Source organism: Crocuta crocuta, unplaced genomic scaffold, assembly GCF_008692635.1.
Source record: "Crocuta crocuta isolate KB4526 unplaced genomic scaffold, BGI_CrCroc_1.0 scaffold20, whole genome shotgun sequence".
In the NCBI taxonomy this organism is placed as follows: domain Eukaryota; kingdom Metazoa; phylum Chordata; class Mammalia; order Carnivora; family Hyaenidae; genus Crocuta; species Crocuta crocuta.
Window position 1 is genome coordinate 4,809,515 of NW_027527932.1, and position 14,830 is coordinate 4,824,344.

General features: G+C 38.6%; 1 long non-coding RNA gene across 1 annotated transcript in view; it reads right to left on the reverse strand.

The window, feature by feature from the left end:
* LOC144221372 (uncharacterized) overlaps window positions 1-14,830 on the reverse strand; it is a 103,347-nt gene that overhangs the window by 16,052 nt on the left and 72,465 nt on the right. The window contains exons 2-3 of the long non-coding RNA XR_013332051.1: window positions 12,226-12,294; window positions 10,532-10,647 (exon numbers count right to left, since the gene is read on the reverse strand). This is a non-coding gene — a long non-coding RNA (uncharacterized LOC144221372). The remainder of the gene's footprint in view (window positions 1-10,531; window positions 10,648-12,225; window positions 12,295-14,830) is intronic.

The following is a 14,830-nucleotide window of genomic DNA, read 5'->3' on the forward strand; positions in this document are numbered from 1 at the left end:
GGTGGTCAGTCCATTAAGTGTCAGGCTCTTGGTTTCTGCTCCAGTCATGATCTCACGGTTGGTGAGTTGGAGCGCTACGTCAGGCTCCTCACTGTCAGTCCAGGGCCTGCTTGGGATTCTCTCTGCTCCTCCCCAGCTTGTGCGCTCTCGCTCTCTCGCTCTCAAAATAAATAAACTTAAAAAAAAAAAATCTCCATTGTTTTTTTAAAGCAGCTTTAGGCCTGAATACTCCACTCTCAGCTCCAAATAAAGTCTGTTTCATTGCGTAAAGCTTCAGAGCCCTGACCGGATTTGCTCTCTTCGCAAAATCTCTCAGCACTGTCCTTGGGCTGGGACGCTCCTGATTTATGAGCAGGATGCTGGGCGGAGGCAGCAGGCGTAGGTGATCTTAGCTTGCCTCTGCCAGCTTTGATCCTCCTGGTATGAATGATTCAGGGGGAAGGTGATTAGTACCTGCCAGAACGAGAGCAGAAACTTGGCCCCATTAGGTAGGGGGCAGGTCGAAGAAAGCTCCAACCTCCTAGGCTTGCTTGGAATTTAGCCCCTGAAACCTGGAGCTGGGAAGACAATAGGAAGTGTTCTTAACTACATTCCGAACCACATTCGTCTGTGGAGTGCAGTGTCCCTCTTGCGGAGTCTGTGGGGAGGAAGGAAGCAGGTCAGGTCAAGCGACAGACTCTGCTCTAACCAAGATTTAGTATATTTTTTTTTAAAAAGATGTTTCTTCATTTTCTATATACCCTTAAACCAATTTCCAGAGAATGTGTGTGTGTGTGTGTGTGTGTGTGTGTGTGTGTAACTAATATTCACGAGTTATGGTTGTATTGCTGGGGACACATCTGTGGAGCTCTTTTCTTGATTCTTTAGACCTGTTAACACATTACAAAATTTGCATCTTCATCTGTGGTTATTTAGTTGCAAGTTTTTCTCATTTGTCTTCTTATAAGAGTTGCAGTGTATTATTGTGTCATGAAAGTTTAAAATGAAACTGTTCAATTATTTCCCCTTTATTGGATTTTGAACCTTAGTTGGAAAGGTAGTCTCTCCTACCATGTTATAAAATAGTTCACTCATTTTCCCCTAGTACTTGTACAATTTAATTTATACATTTAGGTTTCCAAACATTTTTAGTTGATTGAAGTGGGTTGTGTGAGGTATAATTTCTAAATTACCTTGTTCTAAATGGCTACTTACGTGTTCCAAACTAATGGCTAAAAATTCCATCTTCTTCTCAGTACTTGAGATTGCACATTTTCCACATAGATTTTAGTTGGTTTTAGACTCCATTCTGTTTTACTGGCGTGTCAATCTATTTATGAGCTATATTCTTTTTCTTCTTTTTTAATGTTTATTTTTGAGAGAGAGAGAGGAAAAATAATGAGTAGGGGAGGGGCAGAGAGAGGTGGACAGAGGATCTGAAGTGGGCTCTGCGCTGAGAGCGGTTAGCCCAATGCGGGGCTCGAACTTATAAACCATAAGATCCTGTCCTGAGCCAGAGCCTGACACTCAACTGACTGAGACACCCAGGTGACCCTATAAGCTATACTCTTAATTTTAGAGGTTTTATGTTTTTAAATGGTTAGCCCCTTCAACTCAATTATCCTAATGTTCCAGGGTTTTCTGGAAGGTTCTTATTTATGTATTTTAAAATTTGATTAATTCTAGAATTAGCTTACATAGCTCCAGACCGAGAAAATAAAATTAAGCTTGTTGGAACGTGCGACCACCTGAAATTTACACATTAACTTTGGAAATACATCTTTCGATTGTGTTATTTCAGAAACAGCAGCACTAAATATTCAAAAATATTTTTAAAAATACACATGCAAAGTCTAAATGAGGAAAAATCTAAGATACCACTGAAAAGCAGGAAAAAAAATGAGTTCAATCAAATGGGCAGAACTTCTGTAATTTTGGATATAGTAAGTGGTGATTTTCTCTTCTGACACACTTTATGCATTGTTGATTTTGGTCTATAAGAGAGCAACTGACTTTTGTATTTTAACTTCATAACCTGCTAAATTACTGATTCTCTTGTTGTTTAGATTCAGTTTTTCACTGATTGTCTTTGGTTTGCTAGGTATACTACTATAAAATCTATAGATATTTTTTTCCTTTCTTGTAATTGTTATGCCTCAAATTATAGATCTTGTCTGAAGGATTAGCTAATTCTTCCAAAATAATAATTTGTGGTAATGGATATTTTAGTAACTCTTGCCTTGTTCATGATTTTAGTGACAGTGTGAATGATGTTTCCATCTTAATTAAGATGTTGATTTGTCTTCATTTTCCTGGAACAAACCCCGCTTAGCCATGATGTATCTTTTTTATGGTACTGTTGGATTCTATTTACTAATGATTTTTTAGAACCTTCATCAATACCTGTGTGATTAATCTGTGATTTGGTCGTGCAATTGTTGTTGGAATCATCACCAGATCGGGTTTTCCCTTCATAAAATTAATTTGAGCGTTTTCCTTATTTTATAAACCCTGGAACAGTTTAAGCAGCAATAGCATCTATTTGTTCTAGAAGTCTCTGTGTCCTTTCTGGGGTGTAACACTTTGATATAGTTCTCTGTTTCTTCTAAGGACATTGACATTCCAACCTTCTCTTCTTCTTGGGGTTGGTTTTGGCAATTTTGTTTTTGCAGAAATTCAGCTTGGTTCATCTGAGTTTTCAAACCGATTTACAAAGAACTGTGTAAAGTCTTCTCTGAGGAATTTACTTCACACTCCTGTAATTTCAGAAGATACTTTCCCTGCCAATTTTTATTTTGTGTATTTATGTTTCTCTCCTTTCTTTCTTGATTATGTTAGCTACTGATTTGTCTGTTAGGTTGGTTAGTTCAAAACACCAGCTTGTGTATTTATGTGTATGTTCTTGTTTTCTGATTTGTTAATTTCTTCTTTTCTCTTTCTTTCTTTATTCTTTTTTCATATTTATTTTTTTCTTTTTCTTGCTCTGTGAAGTGGATCTCTCCTTCACATTTTTATTATTTGTATTAAAAGCCATGAATTGGTCCCTGAACATTGTTTTAATTGATTCTACAGATTTTTGTATAGTTTTTATAATTTCTAAAAGAAATCCTTCAATTTTAACTTCCCCTCTTTGATTCAAGAGATGTTTATAAGGAAGTTTTAAAATAAGGAAGGGGCTCCTGGATACTTCAGTCTGTTAAGTGCCCAACTTTGGCTCAGGTCACAATCTCACGGTTGATGAGTTCCAGCCCTGCATCAGGCTTTCTGCTTCTAGCCTACTCTCTTTCTTTCTCAAAAATAAATAAACATTAAAAATAATAATAAAATAAAATACTGGTTACAAAGACTTTCTACCCTCTTTAAAAATTAATTTCTGTTTATTTATTTCTGTTTATGATCAGTGAATACTGTTTGCATTACTCATTTTTAATGAAACATATTCAGATTTGGTTTATTATTTTTTTAAGTTTACTTATTTTTGAGGGAGAATGTACTTACTACATGCATGTGTGTGGAGCAGGGAAAGGGTAGAGATAGAGGGAGAGAGAGAATCTCAAGCAACCTCTGCACTGTCAGCACAGAGCCTGATGCAGAGCTAAATCCCATGAACCAGGAGATCATGACCTGAGCTGAAATCAAGAGCCAGACACTCAACTGACTGGGCCACCCAGGCACCCCAGGCCTATTTTTATATGTTAGAATTTGAATATCCTTTCTTATTAAGTTTTGTTCCAATTACTTACTTGTCTTGGCTTGCCAATATCTTGCTCAAGTCTCCTCTTATTGGTGGGATTTTGATTTTTTTGCTATGCCATTTGTGATTATTATCTTGGCTGTTATTTTTAATAACATTCAGAAATGCTTATATATTCATGCAAAATTATGAGTTTACTAAACACCATACTTACGCAACATGCCAGATAATTCCAATCTACAGAGAGGAGCACAACTGCCCCTCATGTACCCATCACCGAGCTTTAATAGCTCTTCACTCAAGATAAGTATTGTTCCATTTACATACTTCCACCAGCCCTCCACCTGCTTTCCCTGAATTATTTTGAAGGAAATCTTAATAAAATTGCCAAATGTTCTTCTTTTTCCATGCTTTCAAATAGTTTAAGTAACAGTAGGATTATCTAATCTTTAAACATTTGTCAGAATTCTCCCTCAAAACCATCTGGGCCTAGTGCTTTTCTGTTGGTGTTGTTTGCCATGTCTTCTATTTCTTCTTTGGTAATTGTTCTGAGGTCAAATTTGGTGAAATGCACTTCTTCTAAAAGACTATGTGTTTCATCTAGTTTTTCAAACATATACAAACAGTATTATAAAGCATGTTTCTTTTGATTTAAAAAAATCCTCTATTTTATGGTTAATTCCCTTTTTATAGGTCAATATTATAAACTGTTGCTCTTCTTCTTCTTAAAAGCCACTATTGTGAATGAAAAGATAAGCTTCAGATCATGAGAAATATTTGTAAGCAATATATGTGATGCATTCAAATATGCACATAACTATCAAAATAATAAGAAAACAGGCAGTCTAGTAAGAAAAAATGAACAGGGGTGCCTGGGTGGCTCAGTCGGTTGAGCGTCCGACTTTGGCTCAGGTCATGATGACACGGTTCATGGGTTCAAGCCCCACATCGGGCTCTGTGCTGACAGCCAGCTCAGAGCCTGGAGCCTGTTTCAGATTCTCTGTCTCCCTCTCTCTCTCTGACCCTCCCCTGCTCACTCTGTCTGTCTGTCTGTCTCTCTCTCTCTTTCAGAAATAAATAAAACATTTTTAAAAATTTTAAAAAAGAAAAAATGAACAAAAATTTTGGACAGGTCCACAAAAAATGTATGTGAATATCAAATAAGCACACTAAAAGAATCTCCACGTCATTAGTCATCAAGAATCAGAGAGGGGCCTGGATAGCTTGGTCATTTGAGAGTCTGACTCTTGATTCTAGCTCAGGTCATGGTCCCAGGGTCATGGGATCGAGCCCCACATTGGGCTCTGTGCTGAGCATAGAGCCTGTTTGGGATTCTGTCTCTCTCCCTGTGCCCCCTCTGCCCAACTTGCTCTCTCTCTCTCTCTCTCTTTCTCTCAAAAAACTAAAAAATTAAAAAAGAATTAGAAATCTAAATCACAATGAGATACTCCTTTACAAATACTAGAATGATCAAAAAATGAAACAAAACAAACAAAATGACAATAGCAAGCACTAATGAGAATGTGAAGCAAGAGAAAACCCAAACATTACTCAATGCAAATGCAAAATGCCACGGTTAACTCCGTAAAGTAAAACATCACTTACGCATGACCCAGCAATATCACTCCTAGGTGAGATGCACACAAAACCTGTATATGAAAGCTTATAGTCACTTATTCATAATCATCCCCAAATGGAAAATGTCCTCATGTCCTTCCATTGGTAGATGGATGTTTTTAATGTGGCAAGTATAATGAAATAATATAATGAAATTAATGAAATACTTCTCAGTGATTCAAAACAAATGAACAATTGATACATACCAGGAGGATGAATCTCAAGTATGCTTTGATAAGGAAAAGAAGCCATACTTTAAAAGCTATGCACTGTATAATTCTATTTGTATGATGGTGTGGAATAGATACAACTACAAGGGAGGGGAAAATGTCACTGGTGACCAGGCCGGGGGTCTGGGAGAACAGGTGACTAGATGAGGAGGTTGAGGGGGATGATGGAATGTTCTGTATTCTGATTGTCATAGTACTTGCACAACTCTGTACACTTGTAAGGCTCATAAAACCGTGCACCAGTAAGAGACTGTATTCATTGTATGTAAATATAAAAATAAAGTGGATAGGTAGCAGGGTAATATAAAGGTAAAAACAAATCAAGGGAAACAAAATAAACACATTAGATGTCTCCTGGGTTTTGCTACAAAATGTTCATATTCCTTCATGCCCCTCTGTGTGTCAGCAGGCTGACCCTTTTAGGCAACTTAACACACTACACCCCCTTTCCAATAGTCTTTTGGTGGCACAGCCACATGAGACTCCCACGATGAGATAAGAGGAGGGAGGAAGGTAATGTTAGGGCATCGATTCTCCTGGCTCCTTCCCTGTGGGATTGCCTCAGGCTGGCTATGATCTTCCACAAATCACCAACATTCTTCTGCTCATCCTAACAGCATGAATCTCCCTTTACTTCAAGGCATTTACTTCTTCCTGTGATCCTTTTTGATCTAGCCATGGTAACAATCCCCACTGATACTAGCTCCAGGGGATTACCTTACAAAGGTAAGAGGTTTCCTTACCTCTGTCCATACTTTTGTAAGCATTATTCTATTAAAACTTTCCAGATCATCCAATTTAAATTTGCAATCCGTCCCATGCACAGATCCTAACTAAAAATATAGTGAATGGAGATTCATGAGAATAAATGTTCTGGGGACAGTGAGCAGGCCAGCTTCGGTGGATTAAGAAGACAAAATTTCAATAACTGAGAAATAAGGTAAAAGGCATAGAGCAAGGCTATAATCAGCAAGGTCACTATCTAAAACTAGGTTACTCTTAATTATGTGGGGAAAAATGAAACCATCGGAAACTTCTGAACAGTACATTCATATTATTACCGTAATACTTAGTAAAGATTGGCTATACGCAAGATGGACTGGGGTCGAAAACATGGAGTTTGGACGAACAATTGAAAGAATGATATATGACATGGAAGGCAAAGGGAGCTACACGATCATTATGCAGTGGAAATGACAAGCATAGACAATTAGATCTTGGAAAGTAAGTGGCTACAGGACAAGAAAGAAGAAGAGGAACCACAAATGACTTTGCAGTTCGAAGTCTGGGGGGCTGGAAGAAGGCTGACATTATTAAAGGGTGACATTTCTTGGGAGTACAGACTGATTTGCAAAGGAAGATGATGCTTGAAAGGTAAGGAACTCACCTCCTACCTCCATGTCAGGAATTTGCTCTCGTTGGTGGATTTGATTTCAACTTTGAATTTTTTTTCTCCCTATGTTAAAGGAAACTCTCAAGTTATTAATCCCCATTGCGAACCAGCAGATGGCTCAGTGTGAAAAATTTATGTAATCTGAGTCCAGGGACCACTGGAAAGAGAGGCTCCAATCCCAGGAACAAGATAACACAATAATTTCTGTGTCTCGGCTCAACAGGTCAGACTGATTGATGGTTGGACTCAGGCAAAAGTTACTTGTATTGAATTGGGAAAATGGAAAAACTGTCCAAGCTGAAAGAAAGGCTGAGAATAGAGCACATCTAGGAGAGGCTGTACCACTCACAGGGGTAAAGGTGAGGGGAATCATTATTCCAGATTATTTATTTATTTGGTAGTTTACCAGGCTGACTAAGGCTAATCACTGCAGTGAAGTTACTTAGCCTGGGAGGGAGGTGGTATTTGGATTCAAAGACCACAGAAGTACACGGTATCGCTCCTGTTCAAGTCCTTGCTCTGACTATACACGATCTATGTTTGGTGCAGGGTGGGAGGACCCAGCCATGCTGATCACACTACTGTATCTGACATCTGAGGAACACAGTTTATTATTTTTAAAAATTTTTTAATGTTTTTTATTTATTTCTGAGAGAGAGACAGCGTAAGAAGGGGAGGGGCAGAGAGAGAGGGAGACACAAGAGTCCAAAACAGGCTCCAGGCTCTGAGCTAGCTGTCAGCACAGAGCCCGACACAGGGCTCGAACCCACGGACCGCAAGATCATGATCTGAGCCGAAGTCGGCCCCCCAACCAACTGAGCCACCCAGGCACCCCCATGAGGAACACAATTTAATAGGAAGCTTAGGTTCCTCGTGCAGTTATTGATACTCTTGCTGCAGATGTGAGTGTAGCTTGAAAACTGGGGAAGAGAGGTGGTCGTGGTGGGGAGATGATGAACTCAAGTAAGTGAAAGGCAGCTGCAGAGGGAACACACCCCAGATGAAGAGTTATGAAGAGCCCAGTGCTTTTTTTTCTCTTTTGGTCTCATATAGAGTCTAACACAATACTGGATTTACAGAAGATGCTCATTAAATAAATGCTGAATAGAACTGGTACGAACCCACAGTAACGGCAGTCTCACATACCAAGTAGTATATCATTGCTTGAAAAAGCCAAAAACTTGTAAGATTCGGGGACCCAACAAAGATGTTTAAGTTTTGAAAAATCCGATCTGCTTCCAGAGACCGGAAGTGTAAGTCTCAAATATGTAAGGGTAAATAAATGTCTTTAAATAAGGGATAATAGCTAATATGACAAGACTATATATGTATGTATATATATGCATATATATATATATATGCCTTATAGCTCAACAAAAACTGAAAGAATGAGGATGGACAGGCAGACTGAAATTACTACTCTATTTTTTTAAAAAATTTGAAAATTTGAGATGAAGATTTGAGTTAAGAAGGCATTTTAGAGAAGGTTCTTCAAATCAGTGATTTCTCTAACTTGAAACTGAAACAAGTATAATGCAGATTTGTTTGGACATACTTAACTGATAAATTTCTTTCATTTCAAAAGATTAAGAATAGATATTAAAGAGGCATTTCAATAACCGATTTAAATCCCATCACTTCCAAATGAGTAAGGGCACTGTAACAAAAAGCACTTGTAAAGGTCATCTTACAAAGTGCACTGCAGAATTATTTCCTCTTTGGATAAGCTTCCCCAACAGTGTTTCCCAGTGGTCAGAACTTCACGATTCAATGTTGACAGTAAAATCTTGAGTTTACGTTTTTATCATTGAATCAGAAGGTCATAAGAATCACTAACAGACACTGTAAAGAAAGCCTATCCAAAAAGCCTACCTGCATTTCCAGAATCACTTGATAGTTTATTAGAAAGTACTTTTATCTGTGATGCTGGATTTTTCAGTTGTAAAAGATATCTTTGACTTTAGGTTTTTTTTCATTGTCTCTGTCTAGAAGGATTGAAGTTATAGTACATAGTCAGTTTATTGGGGGTAAGCCCCAGAAAAATTAATAAAAGAATACTCATTAAAATATATTTATTAATTACAAGTAATATGCCATAAATGGATTTATCAGTATTCCTCACAATAGGTGCTATTACTGGAACTTTAATTATGATGGAAAAAATTAATGTGCCCAGAATATATACTGCATACCTTGAGGGCAAAATCACTCTTACTAGTTCTTAATTTTACTGACAGAAATACTGAGGCCTATCTGTGAAATGCCCAAAGTCACAGAACAATACTACTACAAACAATATACTCACCCCAAACTCAAATATGTAACCTCATTTTTCATGAAACACACATCAAGAAATAATTTTTATTTTTATATCATCAGTAATAGCTACATAATGTAGCTACAACTTAGCTACATTAAGGTTTTTATAAGAATCACTATAAAATGCAATGGAGTAACACCTCTCAATGTCAATATATTTAAGCAGACAGTAAAGGAAATTTTAAGTGGATAGGTAGACAGGTATTTATTAAGTTCTTGATATGTTTTTAAATTATTAAAATCACCAAAGCTCTAACAAGTCCTTCCCAGCAGAGACAGAATACATCAAGAAACCTAATTGAAGGGCTATTTCATTTAAAAACAAAATGCATTATTTTATTTAAAAGTTTATTAATAAAAATCTCAATGGGTTCTTCTCTTCAGGCTTCGAGAAGAGTAGAAGTTCCCTTGGGAAATTTTCTCAGCTTTCCTCAAGGCTAAAGAACTTGGTTTTATATAGATTAATAACCTTAGAATTTTATCCTCAAAGAAATATTTAATAGCCTGATGGATTATGGTAAAGTGCAAGTGACTTCTATGAAATGTTATCTTTTACTTGTTTTCAGCACAGCAAAAAGGGACCTCGTAAAATTGTAGTCTCCCTTCTTCAATGCAGTTTCCATTACTCTCTGAGTTTATCAAGAAGAATAATGATGCTTTGATTAAAAAAGGAACACCAGTGCTTCTGTAGTCAGGCCTCACCAAGGGCAAGGCTGCACATTATTCTTTTGCTCTCCCCCCCCCCNTGAAACACATCAGATTTTGACAATTGCGTAAGGGCGGCTGCCTGTCTTCAGTCCCTCATGAAACATTCACAAAACGTTTCTAACCACTGCCTTGCATATGCTTATCAGTCTTCTGGGTTTCCTCTCTATAAACATGTAGAAATATGCTAAAAGAGGCAAAATCTCTCAGTCTCCAGCCCAGCAGCCCTGAGTCACTATCCCATTGTGAATTAGTGTGATTCTAAGATCTAAACAGAAAGGGCAACACAAGAAATGTATTATATTCTATATCTTTTCAACTTCTCCCTCCTCACTATCACTCTCGGGTTCAGTCTCTCATCACACCTAACCTGCCTTCTTGCAATGGTCTTCCAGGCGATTTGCTTGCTTCCTAATTCATTCTTCACTCAGGTCAGCACTCTAGTCTCTCACTGCCAGAACTTCTAAGCCTTTTAGGTTGTTGACCCCCTCAACCGCACTCTCATACATCCCTCACAACCATGGAGAATATTCTCTGCCCCCCAATCTGCCTTCAAATCTTTTTAGATTTCAAGCCCTCCTTTACTTTTCCCACCTCCTGTTTTTCTGAGCTTCATGTTGTTTCCCGTCCAAGTTAGGTGAGTGTGATTTGATGAGAGTGCTTCATTGATAAAACCTGGTAAGTTTCCAGCGAGTTCAAGAGAAGTCATCCTGCAGAAATATTCATGTGAATCAGTTATTAAACATGGGGATTTCTTATCTTTCTCTTTTTAATCTTTAATGATATTTCTTTCACATTATTCCAATGAGACAATTTCTGGTAGTGTTAAAGGCTAACATCTTATATATTTTTAATCATTTTAAGCACATAAAAGGCAATTTGACTATTCACAATGTATTGTCGGAGTATTTTTGAACACTGGAAACATTTCTGGGCAAAGGGAGTGCACTGTTTCCTGAACTGACATTGATCTTCCTTTTAACATCATAACTAATGTAAAAGTTTGTGAATATTTTCTACATGTTGGGCTCTACATATGACCACAAGGAGTTACAGAAGTGCAGAATGAGTCACATGGTCCTGTTGTTTAGGATCTAGGTGTGGAAACAGTCCATGTGTGAATGACTGGTGCTGTCCTTTATGGAGGAGACAATGAGGTGGTATAAATCCTACTGATACTATTGGTTCTGACTAAGATAAACTAGGTGTACAAAACTAAAGCTGAGCAGAAGCTGGTTTTTCTACTCTCTTCACCATTTTTTTCTTATCAAAGCAAAATTTTGAAAGCCATACACATTCAACAATGTAGAATGTGGTGTTCAAAGCCATTTTGTCCCAGAGAATACACTATGCTAAATGGTATCTGCACATAGCCCTTTATTCCAGCTCTTAGGACCAGATGTACTTCTGAATGCAGAATTATGCATATTTTAGGGAAGTGAAACAGTGCATGCATCTTCCACTAAAAAATACTCCCAGAGGAACCCTGAACAGTATCCTATAATCAAACACATTAATGTGTTAGCAGCGAAAATCATGACTATTCACTTAGGAATAATGAAGTTCATAAATGGCCTCTTATCAAGGTAGACAAGGTTTTGCAGCTAAATAAGTAACAGAGACAATTTTAATTTTTTCAGTTTTTGTGGGTTTCAGAATTGTAGATTGAGGCTTTTGGATCTGTGATGTTGAATAAGTAGACCATAGACTCTGCTCTCAAGGAACCCAACAAGTGTTAATATTTAGCTAGTGCATACTGGTAGACACATACTGGTGTTAAAATATTAAAATATTTTTTCCAGTGATTAAGTGTCCATTGTCCCAAACCACTCAAGGACTCTCCCTTCCAACCCACCCATCTCCTGAATGCCTGGTGCTTTCCCTGCACTTACCATGACCCAACAACTGAAGGAATAGCTTGGGCTCCATGGCCAGCCTCTGTGTGGTTGGTGGGGGTCTGAACCATACCAACTGTTCAAAATTTTGAGTATCACTCCTGAAATCACATGATACTACTGAATTTCTTCCAGTAGACCCAGAGAATTTTGACAGAATGAGAAGAGGTTGGGAGAACTAAGGAGTCCTACTTCCTTTTAGTTGTAACTTTTATAGATCAGAGGGGTTTAGGTATGCAAAAAGCCAGTGAAATCATCTGTAACCCTAAGTTTCTACTGTCCAACAAGGACAGACAGTCCCCAAGAGAGCAAGCGGGGAGGGATGGCCCTGGGAAAGAGTGTCTCCCATGATTTCTCATCAGTGGCTTTCATAATTAAATTCATTATCTTTACCTCATGTAGGGAATTCCATATATGCTTGCTGACATTTTTTTTCAACAGATGTGAATTTCCAGCATGGCACTAATGAAAGAGAACATGATGTGATGAAAGACCCATTGTTAAGAACTTCTCCATTATTTTTTAGAAATAGTGCCCCTGAACAAATTCCAACCTCACTGAGTGTTATTTGTATTTTTCATCTATAAACTGAGTATTAATAGTCCTCTCTGATGCCAGGATGTTTGTAAAAATATGAGATCATATGCATTGCTAAAATGATATAAGACATTACTACTTGTTTGGTTTGGTTTTTGTTTTTATCAGATTGAAAGGGACTCTTTTAATTCCTATTGTTTTCACTGAATTTGATCAACCCTGATGGCAATGCTTCAAAACGAGATGCACTGATCTGTCCCTACCCTGCCCAATTGGCCGGAGGTCAGAGGGTTGAGTGGATATTAATTAAAACTTTCATTAAAAAATATTCCCACTTCTTGGGGCGCCTGGGTGGCTTAGTCGGTTAAGCGTCCGACTTTCACTTAGGTCATGATCTCGCGGTTCGTGGATTCGAGCCCCGCGTCGGGCTCTGTGCTGACTGCCAGCTCAGAGCCTGGAGCCTGTTTCAGTCTGTGACTCCCTCTCTCTCTGACCCTCCCCTCCTCACACTGTGTCTCTCTCTCGCTCCTAGAAATAAATAAAAACATTAAAAAAAAAATATTCCCACTTCTAATTTAGTGTGACAGGCAGTACAACAGAGTTGTCCACAGAATGGGACTATGACTGGAATATGACTGCCTTGGTTTAAATCCCAGCACTGGCACGCACTAGTTTAAGTGAGTTACTTAATCTCTTTTTTCTTTAATTTCCTCATTGGTTAAATGAGGACAATAATTGTTTCTCTCTCATAATATCGTTCTAACACTTAAATGATGTAACGAATGCAAACCACCTAGTACAGTGCCGAGCAGAGAGTGAACTTTAAGCGCTGCCCATGGCTGGAAGGACCCTGCCTCCAGGAGGAGCCCTGGCCACAGTTCCCGTGGACTTGCGAACCGCTAGCTAGTCTGCAGAGGCTGCTCTACACTGTGTCTCCAGAGCCACGTGCTCAAAGCAACTGAACTTGTTATCAGGCCTTTCTCATTGTCGTTGCCATTGTCAGACTGGTCTCATTGTCACTGCCATTGTGGCTGCTGTCCCTCTCCACCCCTCACCATCCTTCCCTCCTTCTCCTCCTCTTCCTTCTTCTAAAATTCACCTGTAATGTGTATCTCTTGGACTGTAAGAGCCAAGGGCAGGCAGCCCCAGGATGGGCCACTCTGGCATGACGATTATTCTGAGCTGAGGGCAATGGAGACCCCACCCACTCAAGAGAAACTCTGGCCGCTCCCTTAACTACACAGAAGGGTGCAAATTGAGGACTTTCCCAGAACAGTTAGCAGAGATACATTTTGTCTGCGTGACCTATCTATATGGTGGGGCAAACATCTAATTACCAAACATTCACTCCTGTTCCTACTGCCCTGTGAAGTACATTCCTTTCCCCTGAAGTCCCAGACTAAAGTCCCTTTTCCTGATTTCACGATGACATGCAGACCTCATTTTGCCTGTCTTTGCAATTTCCACGTCTGTGTGGGTTCCCCATAGACACTCTATTAAATTTAATTTCCTCCTGTTAATCTGTCTCATGTCAATTCGATTCTTAGTCCAGCTAAAAGGATCCTTAGAGGCGACAGGAAGTCTTGCTCCCTGACAGTACAAAAACGTTATGAGTTTTTGCTCTTCCGCCTCTAAACTTCCCATGCCTAACTTATTCCACTGCATCTTGATAATACTTTAATAGTTCATCTCACACACACACAAGGTCTCCATTTTGTTGTCATCACTTCTTCACATTTTGGCTTCTCCTCATTGGGCATTTCTGTTCCTATTTCTTCCTTCACACATCCAGCACTGTGACCATTATAGGTTTTTTTTTAAAATTTTTTAATGTTTATTTTTGAGAGAGAGTGAGAAAGAGACAGACAGAGCGTGAGAGGGGTGCTCAGAGAGAGAGGGAGGCACAGAATCCCAAGCAGGCTCCAGGCCGTGAGCTGTCAGCACAGAGCCCGATGTGGGGCTCAAACTCATGAATTGTGAGATCATGACCTGAGCTGAAGTCGGATGCTTAACTGACTGAGCCACCCAGGCGCCCCTAACACTGTGACCATTATACAACCCATTATAATCTTTATTGGAACTCTGAAGTACACTACCAAATCAGTGTGTCATCCTTTCCCCCAGTTTCTCCAACCAGTCAGAAGTTTAGCCATGTTTATTAGCCTATCTCACAGCCTGCTGACAGTCTTCAGTTTTCTATTCTAATTTCTAATGCCAATTTCTATTAGCCTATTTCTAAATAAACCATTTCAAATAAATATTGTTAAGGTCACAGTATTTAAATGGCAAACAAGAACCATCTAAGTTAATGGAGTAAAGATTCATTATATTAAAAATGATTTTAAAATTATATTTTTGTATGTTAAAAATATTATGTTTGCAGAACATTCCCTACAGAGGTTTTCCCCATATCTACATTTTAAGCCAAAACCTTTGATAACTAACGGCACTTTAGGATAAC